General features: G+C 47.7%; 1 pseudogene; it reads right to left on the minus strand.

The window, feature by feature from the left end:
• Positions 1–7,510: 7,510 nt before the first annotated feature.
• On the minus strand, positions 7,511–8,211 carry LOC118084289 (eukaryotic translation initiation factor 2 subunit 3-like; annotated as a pseudogene).
• Positions 8,212–9,731: the final 1,520 nt, after the last annotated feature.

The following is a 9,731-nucleotide window of genomic DNA, read 5'->3' on the forward strand; positions in this document are numbered from 1 at the left end:
GCCAAGTCTCTCGCGGAGAAATCCGGGATCGGCAGCCGCACAACACCGGAAGTTGCATAGACGCAACTTCCGGTGCTGGCGCCGGCCATTTTCGGTGCCCATTGATGGGCAAAGCGACACCAGAAGTTGCGTCTACGCATTCCCGGACATGCATAGATGCGACTTCTGGTGCCAGCCATTTTCTGGTGCCCATAGATGGGCAAAGCGGCACCAGAAAAATGGCCGCTGACAGGAGCCAAAATAAGGGAGATTAACGGGAGAGGAGCTGAAACGGGAGACCGCCGGGAAACGGTAAGGAAAAACTGGGTTACCCGGGATATACGGGGTACTTGGCAGCTGTGTTCCTCTGCATTGGGCAATATTAGGCTAAATGGACCAATGGTCTGACTGACAGGGAAGATCAATGTGCAATGATAGAGCACATGATTTGCAAGCAGAATGTCTCGTGTTCAATCCTCAGTCTCTCTGGTTAATAAGGAATATAAAACTGATGGGTGGGGAAAGATTTCTGCTAAAGAATTTGAGGAACTGCTACCCGGTAGACAAATCATCTGACTTGGCATATGTCATAATCAGGTTGTATTGCATGCCCCGATAGTATTTGCTATCTAGGGGGGACGTATAACCAAGCAACATGAGGCAACAGTAACTCAACTAGATTCTAGGTTTTGGTGCCAGAGCTCAAGATTTATACTGAAATGCAGAAAAAGATTATGAGAAGAGCTACAAACTATATCAATAAAGATTAAGAAAACAAATTCTATAACAAAATGCCTAAAGTACTAGAATTCATTGGCTTGTGTTAAAAAAAATTGGTTACTAGTTTTCAGGTACCCTTCTTAAAGTTCTGATTTTAAGCTCTGTTTATTATATATTTTTAATTCTGCTATCTTCCATAGATACAGGATGACATCCCACCCATACCCTTCACAGCAGCCCTGTGAGAGGTAAGTTAGGATGTGATAATAATGCAGTACTTTCTACTGCAGTGCTATACAAAATCCTCACATGCTATCTTGTCAGCAATCTATGAAACAGAGAAGAGTGAATAGCTGGAACTGTCCATTGAACAGGTGTGGTGACGTAACCCAGCAAGTGTAGCCAAACATTTTGTGCTTCAGATGATGGTGTACTACAACTCCCATAATCCCTGTTGGCTAATGGGAGCTGAAGTCCAACCAGGGCTGAATCATGCAGCTATCTGGTGAAGGAGAGGATACAGAAGCCAGCCAGTAGTCAGGGCTCAAGAGATAGACAGGGGTGATAAACTAGAAGGCAGGGCTGAGGGGAAAGCCAGATATCAAATCCAGAGAGCAAGTCAGCACTGAAAAGAAAAACTAGCCTGCCACTCAACCATCCCAATTGAGCAGGATATCCTGGAATTACAGAAGCCATCACAGCTTCTGATTAGATCCCAGAATGTCCCTTTTTTTGGTCCGGCTGGTGCAAGTCAGCTGGCTTGTGCCACAGTGCAGGACCAAAGGACGCTCATTTTTTGTTCTCAACTCTGTCATGAATCAGCTAGCTTGCACCAGAGCGGTGGACCAAAAATTTAGCATCCTGATTTTGATCAGTGTGGTGTTGGAGGCAGGAAGCCAGCCAGGTATCAGGACTGAAGAGAAAGCCAGGGCAAAAAGCCAACCAGGAGAGAGGACTCAGTCAAGACCAAAGATGCATGAATAAGCCATAGCTCTGAAATTCCTTGCTGTTCAAGCAAGGCTCAACTGGAACAGGAGGTCCTTTTATGTTCATTCCTGCTCAGAAGAATCAATGGTCAGGCTAAAATAAGTCTTGAGAAGCTGCCACCTGCAGTTCAGTGACTCACCACATGGAGCAGCCACACACTATTCCAGCAATACCTAAGAGTTGTATTAGTTTCATAACATTTATACACCACTTGATTGTAAAAAACAAACAAACCAAAATGCAAAATGGTTTACAAAAGATAAAACATTAAAATAAAATAAAAAGCTCATAGCCATATTTAAAAACATACAAAAGTTAAAATACTGAAACAAATTTAAATTACCAGTTTTAAGATTGTCATTTAAAGGTAAAGGTAAAGGGACCCCTGACCATTAGGTCCAGTCGTGACCGACTCTGGGGTTGCGCGCTCATCTCACATTATTGGCCGAGGGAGCCGGGGTACAGCTTCCAGGTCATGTGGCCAGCATGACAAAGCCGCTTCTGGCAAACCAGAGCAGCACATGGAAACGCCGTTTACCTTCCCGCTGTAGCGGTTCCTATTTATCTACTTGCATTTTGATGTGCTTTCGAACTGCTAGGTTGGCAGGAGCTGGGACCAAGCAACGGGAGCTCACCCCGTCACAGGGATTCGAACCGCCGACCTTCTGATCAGCAAGCCCTAGGCTCAGTGATTTAACCCACAGCGCCACCTGGGTACTTACAGAAACCACATGTTTATTCTGGGTGTATCATACCAAGACCCCAGGAAACAATAGAACCTTTACCTCAAGCTTCTTCCTGCACACCACAAGAACGAAGATTGTCCCTCCTCCAAATATTAACCCTCGGTTTACTGACAGCACATTCTTTACCACTACTGGTAAAGTGTCTAGTGTGGCTCCTAGTATGATGAGGTGCATACAGAAGACACTTTTGTTTAGGAAGGCTTTTCCTGAGGTGTAATCCAGGTGTAATCCAGTCATTTAGGAAGGAGCAATTTTTTATATTATGTAATTCTTTCATTGCTTTTAGAGATTGTGTGGGTGATTTTGGTGATTTATAGTTTGTTATGGTCCTTAGAATTTGTGTATCTGTATTTGTTTTTACTGTGCACACTACATCTCTGGCTTTGTGCTGTGAAGTGATCTATCAATATTATCATTATCATTATTATCATCATCATAATTATTCTTGATAAGAGCCTCAGTTTCCTATGTTCAAACTCACCTTTCTTCTTCATGGATGCAGAATATATATATATATTTTCAGCCAGAGGGCCATATTATGTTCTGGACAGTCTTCTGAGGGCCATTTTCTGACAACAGTGGCCATGTCCAGACACAAAAATTAGAGAAACAACAAATGTATATGTTGCTTTTGTACAGCAGGTTAATTTCTACATCCACATGCACACACAACCTATTCTCCATCTAGGCAAGCAGGAGGCATTATCAGAGCTGAATGACACATTCCAGCCAGGCAAAAACACACACAGAGGGTGGAAAGCAGAACCAGTGGAAGTGTGGCCTGGGGAGAGTTATGAGGTCCAGATAGAGAGGTCCAGAAGGTCATATTCAATACCCAGTCCTGAGGCTCCCACCCCTGTTCTATTTCCTACCCAACACCAGTTCCAAGGTCATGTGACCTCCCTGCCATTTTGTCTCTCTACCTCAACCGCTTTACTGCCATAGCATATGATTAACTGAAATATAAGCTGTATTCCTGGAATGAAAAACTGATAGACCCACAAAGCTTCCCCCCTCCCATTCTTCCACTGGTTCTCCTCTTAATTTACTTGGTTTATACCAACTGATGACAGAAGCCCATTGTTTTGCTGAAACATTAACTTCACAAAGTCATTCCGCTCCCATCTGTGGTACTAAAATTAATGATTCCCTCTGCAACATCTGTTTAATTAACTATCGGTACCATAGAAGAGGCTTCCAAATACCCCCGTGACTAAATCAGGCTCAAATTAGGGAAATACGATGTTAAATTGTATCAGAGAGAAGCAGAGATTATCCTTTTGAGCACTGACATTCATTAGCTACCAGCCACCCCATGTATCTTCATAATGAAAAAGTGTCAGCCGCTCCTCACCGTAAAGTTTTCATTTAAGGGCTGCTGGTCCTTTCATCACAGTGATTGGAAAAGGGGGGGTGGGGAGGGCAGGGGGGGTGCAGAGTGGAGATCAGGCCGTGGTCAACATTCCATCATCTTTGCTGATGGATCAGTTGCCAGGAGAACGATGCAGGTAGAGCGTTGTGCCGGATAAGCACGCCCTGCACTGTTGTCTCAGATTTAGGAGCCTGGCACCTGCTCCCAACGGTCATCATATCCCCATCAAGACAAATATATGTGTTGCCAGCACCGCCCGCCTTGAAGAACATCTTGTTGAGATGAAAGCCTTGGATAGTTGTCGGGGGGGAGGGTCAGGTTTGCAGCAGACAGTGCTTGGGAGACGTAGTCGGGAGGCTTGGCGAGAGCTCTCCAAAGCTCTCACGGGTAAAATATAAGAGTCCATTATGGCCTTAGCTACTAAAACAGCCCTGGTGTCTGACTCTGCCCAGGCAAAACACAAATCAAAGAGGCTGATTCCACACATTTTCCACTTTGGGGGTCTTTTTATTTTATTTTTGTAGCCATGGCAACAAATGCAGTGGGAAATTGCAAGTTTCAAGGCACACTAAGTCAGCAAGCATCTTATAGCTTAGGGAGATGAACAAAATGAGGGAGATAAAGGAGCCAATAGAGAAAGAGAGCAGCAGAGCCATGCACAGGCAGACATGTGCCAATAGAAACCAGTACCAGTACCAGGAACCAGGAACTAGAGCTGCTTCCAAAATACTCCTCATAGGGAAGGAAGGATAAGTCTCTTTCCACTCCATATCACTTCCACATATGTTCACCCATGCCTGTTCCAACCCATTTCCACAGTATTCTGCCTTTTTAATTATTATTTTTAAAAAGTCAGCACAGAAAAATGCACTTAATTATGTATTTTTCTCTCAAAACACCCAAATAGATTTTAACACATTTTTGAGCTGGGTTTTGGAACATTTGGAAAATAGCAAAGGGTTAAGTTTCAGTCCAATGCATTCCGACAAGAAAGGTCACAGGGCACCTTGAATGGGCCAGGATTCCCCTGGCATTTAAGTACTGTATATCCATAAATCCATACAAGTGTAGACATGGTTGGCCTGCCCAAGAGGCAAGGCAAGGCAACCTCCTTGGATGGCAGAATCTACAGGGGCAGCAGACCTTGATGTAGATATTTATTCCCCACCTTGTTCTTGATGTAGATATTTACTCACCCCTTCTTTCCTGGCAGGGAAGGAATGCAAAATTTTGCGGTTTGCCTCAGATGCCAAAAAGTCTTGGGGTAGCCCTGAGTGTAGAGCTCTTTCCAATTAGGGATGAATGAATCAGTCAGTGAGTTGTATCCAGGCCCGGCTCACCCATTGACTCTAGTGACGCGTTGCACCAGGGTGCCTGGGCGATCAGGAGGCACTGAGGGGCGCCCCAGCAAGTGGGGAAGCTGCGTGGCGCCCTCCCTTTTCCCTCCACCAGCCGCGCCGGGAGTGCAGGGAGGTAAGCGAGCGGAACAGGGGCACAAGGACCCTGTTCCGCTCTGCAGCGCCAGGGTCATCCCTCACCCCGGCACTGTGTTTCATTGGTAGAGGCGACGCCACATGGCAGCACCTCTACCAATGAAACGCAGCACCCTGTTGGCGGGAAGGAAATGGCTGTGGACCCAGCAAGCACTGGAGTCACGGGAGACAGCCGGGAAAGCCCTGGCATGGTGTGGCCTGCCCAGGCACCCCGGCCCTCTGGGAGAAGGGAGGAAGGCCGCACAGAGCAGTGGTGCCCCCTCCCCCACTCAATCCGGCATTGGGCAGGCGGGCAGTCTCCGGTACAGCGCGGCCCCGCTGTGAGGCGCGGGGGCCGCGGTGAGGCTACCCCCGCCACCCGGTATGCCTGGTAATAGCTTTCCTTTTTTAAGGGGGGGGGCGCCCGAGTGATCCCTGCACCAGGGCGCCCGATGACCTGGTTGTATCCTAGTTCTACACAGAGTAGACACAATAAAATTCATGTGCGTGAGTCTACTATGACTGTGTCAAAGTTTGAACAAAATCTATTTTCAGTTTCACATATGTTAATTCATAAATTTATTCAATCTTGTTCATTTCATCCATAGGTCGGGGGGATCCAGTCTTCCAGGCCTCTCTTTCTGGACCTCAGGACTTTTCCTAGATCACACCACTGGGTCCCCCATGATAGTCTTGCAGAGAAGCTCCTGGAAGTGATCTTGAGTAAGGTGATCCCACTTGGTGCCTCCGTAGAGGAACTGTACGGCTGGTTATTATTATTTATTTATACCCCACCCATCTGGCTGGGTTTCCCCTGCCACTCTGGACGGCTTCCAACAAATACCAAAATACATTAAAATATCACAGATTAAAAACTTCCCTAAACAGGGCTGTCTTGAGGTATTTTCTAAATGTCAGGTAGTTGTTCATCTCCCTGACCTCCGATGGGAGGGCCTTCCACAGGGTGGGCGCCACTTCCAAGAAGGCCCTCTGCCTCGTTCCCTGTAGCTTTGCTTCTCGCAGTGAGGGAACCGCCAGAAGGCCCTCAGCGCTGGATCTCAGTGTCCAGGCTGAGCAATGGGGGTGGAGACGCTCTTTCAGGTATATAGGACCGAGGCCCTACAACTGAGATCACCTGCAAGGCCTCAGCCAAAACATCCCATGCCATCATCCACCTCCAGCCATGCTTCAGGTGGCTGTGGAATTGATCCCACATAACTGCTTCCTGCTTCTGGTGGCTCCAGGTGGGGTCAATGCCTTCCACTCCCGGGGCATAGCAAGGCGCCGCGACTCCCGGGGCGGCAAATTGCCATGCCCCCGGGGTGTGTGGCGTCGCTACGTAACGGCGCATGTGTCGCTACGTAAAGGGGGATCGCAACCCCCCCCCCGCGGATTCAAAACGGACCCTGGACGCTCCGTTTAGGCTCTGTTTAGAAGTCGTGGGGGCCGCGATCCCCCTCTACCTAGCACGCATGCACGGCCCCGAGTGACACCCCCTCCAGGACGGTGCCCGGGGCGGACCGCCCCCCCCCCCCGCCCCCTGCTTGCTCTGCCCCTATTCCACTCCCTTCCATCACTTTGCAGTTAAGAAGTGTCAGGGACTGTGCAGAGGAGGAATGGTGGAGACTTCCCACAGGTATTCATGCCTTACAGAATTGAAGGTCTTGGCCTGGTCCAGGAAGAGGATGTATCTGAACCATCAGCCCTGCTTCACAACCTCCAGCATCTCCCTGAAAGTGCACAAGAAGTCCATTATGTTTCTCCCTGGAATTTGTTTGACCCCAGTGCAGCACATCACCGACCTTGTTCATGCATTGCAGAAACAAATGAGCCTTCAGTTCTTGATGTCATAGAACAGAATCATAGAATGACAGAATTGTAGAGTTGAAAAGGTCCCCAAGGCTCATCTACCCAGCCCCCCTGCAATGCAGGAATCTCAGCTAAAGCATCAGTGACAGATGATCATCCAACCGCTGCTTTAAAACCACCAAGGAAGGAGAGTCCACAAATTCCCAAGGGAGACCGTTCCACTGTTGAACAGCTCCTACTGTCAGAAAGTTCTTCCTTTCTGGAATCTCCTTTCTTGTAATGTGAAGCCACATTCGAGCCTTACCCTCCACGGCATGAGAAAACAAACTTGTTCCCTCCTCCATGTGATAGCCCTTGATATATTCGAAGATGGTTATCATAATATCTCCCCTCAGTCTCCTCTTTCCCAGGCTAAACATACCCAGCTAGCAAACAACTTCAACGTTGTATTTCAGCTGTGCCAAGACTGGAATAATTGGAGCTCCTTCTAAACTGGTACCCTGTTCAAAAGCTAGAATTTGCTCGTACTGCTCCTTGGCCTGGCTTTCTTTTACCAAATCAATCTTATTCTGTAGAATTAGCATGTGTTTCAGTTTCATGATTTCCATAGCAGCTAAGTGTTCTTGGGTCTGTGGCTGAGGACATGACTCACCGCCAGTTATTACCAGCAGAGCTGTGTCCATGACAGCTGCTCCGTTTAACATAGTAGCCACCAAGATATCATGGCCAGGACAATCCAACGAAAGAGACGTGCCTAACTAGTTTAAAATGGCCTTTGGTCCCAGAAATATCTGTTGGGAATTTGTCAGGTGTACTGTTCCCACAGGATAGGTAACATTCTGGTTGAGAACAACCTGGATCATCAAGTTCGTAAATCTTAGCTTTGGCATAGCCCAGCTTGATAGTGATGTTTCTCTCCAGTTCATTTTTGAATCAACTTCAGAAATAGATTTTACTACTGTGGACTTTCCATAAGCTACCATACATGGTCAATTGTACCTATATTAATTGTAGCTTGCCTGCTGATGACGTATGGTGACAGAGGTGTCAACTTATTTACATCTAAGGTACTCAGGGAGAGGTGTGGCTGCCCCAGAGTCACTCCTGCCCCATCGCCTGCCTCCATCTTGAGGAAGTTGTCTTTGTCCTCAAGTCACTGTAGAAGAAAGGTGTGCAAATGAGTCTCTTTGGGAGAAAACAGCCTCAGGCTGGAATGAGGAGAGAAAGACCTTCGATTTCAGGTCTGTTTGGTGCAATTTTATATTACTAAGAAGCTGAACCTTTGCTTGGACAAGCACATAATTTTATGCTACTATAGGAATCTATGCTGTTATTGGTTCATCTAACCACAATGGACTTAGTTCATTCTTTTAGTTGTATGTAAAAAAAAAGGTAAAGGGGCCCCTGACCATCAGGTCCAGTCGTGTCCGACTCTGGGGTTGCGGCGCTCATCTCGCTCTATAGGCCGATGGAGCCGGCGTTTGTCCGCAGACAGCTTCCAGGTCATGTGGACAGCATGACAAAGCTGCTTCTGGTGAACCAGAGCAGCGCACCGAAACGCTGTTTACCTTCCCGCCGGAGCGCTCCCTATTTATCTACTTGCACTTTGATGTGCTTTCAAACTGATAGGTGGGCAGGAGCTGGGACCGAGCAACGGGAACTCACCCCGTTGCAGGGATTCGAACCGCTGACCTTCTGATTAGCAAGCCCTAGGCTCTGTGGTTTAACCCACAGCACCACCTGGGTCACAGCTAAAAATGGTAGCCAAGACTCCACCTCGTAACTGCAAGACACCTCGTACCTTTGCCTGCCTCTTCTGCCAACATGGCCTCCGGTGAAGGTGCCACTATGGACTCTGCCAAAGCCCTGGCACAATCTCCTCCTCTGTGGCCTCCTCCACCACCACCACCAATGCAGCCTTTGCCAAAGCCACCACTGCAGGAACCATTTCTGCTGAAGCTGCCAGTGTGGCATCTGTTGAAGCTGCTGCTGTTGGCACGTACTTCCGGAAGCCAGCTTCCAGAAGCACCACAATGGAAGGAGGAGAAAAGTTGTGACACACAGGGGCAAATGCAGGTTTTGCTTCAATTTGTGGTTCCTTGCTCTTGTGTGAGCCAACTGATTTGCACCACAGGGTGGGACGAAAAAATGCCCTTACTTTGGTCCTACGCTCTGGTGCTACCAGAGCCCAGGAGCCAAAATGGGACATCTGGGATTGGAGTCAGAAACTGGGATGGCTTCTGTCAATCCAGGATATCCCACTTAAAATGGGACCGTTGTGTCCCATATCTTCCAGTGGTGGCTGATGTCCTTTGGGACTGGTATGGCAGAAGACAGGGAGGTCAACCATAGGTGGAGCCAGAGCCAATGACAGACAAATCCAACTAATCCTAGCTTTGTTCTCACCCTCCTTCCTGCAGAGTTTTACAGGGGCAACACAGAGACAAAATGCGGGGAACCTGACACACAGTGCCTGTCCTGGCCCTTGTTGCCAGGCAAAGAACTTGAACTCCCAGCTCAGCTTCTGCCAAAGACTTTAAAACATAAACCAGAGTGGTACATAAACAAGTGTCAGGGCTGGACTCAGATGCAGTTCAGCATGAAAGAAGCAGAGCTCCATTGTCAGTGAAGTTAACTCTTTATTCA

The sequence above is a fragment of the Zootoca vivipara genome, chromosome Z (assembly GCF_963506605.1).
Source record: "Zootoca vivipara chromosome Z, rZooViv1.1, whole genome shotgun sequence".
NCBI lineage: Eukaryota > Metazoa > Chordata > Lepidosauria > Squamata > Lacertidae > Zootoca > Zootoca vivipara.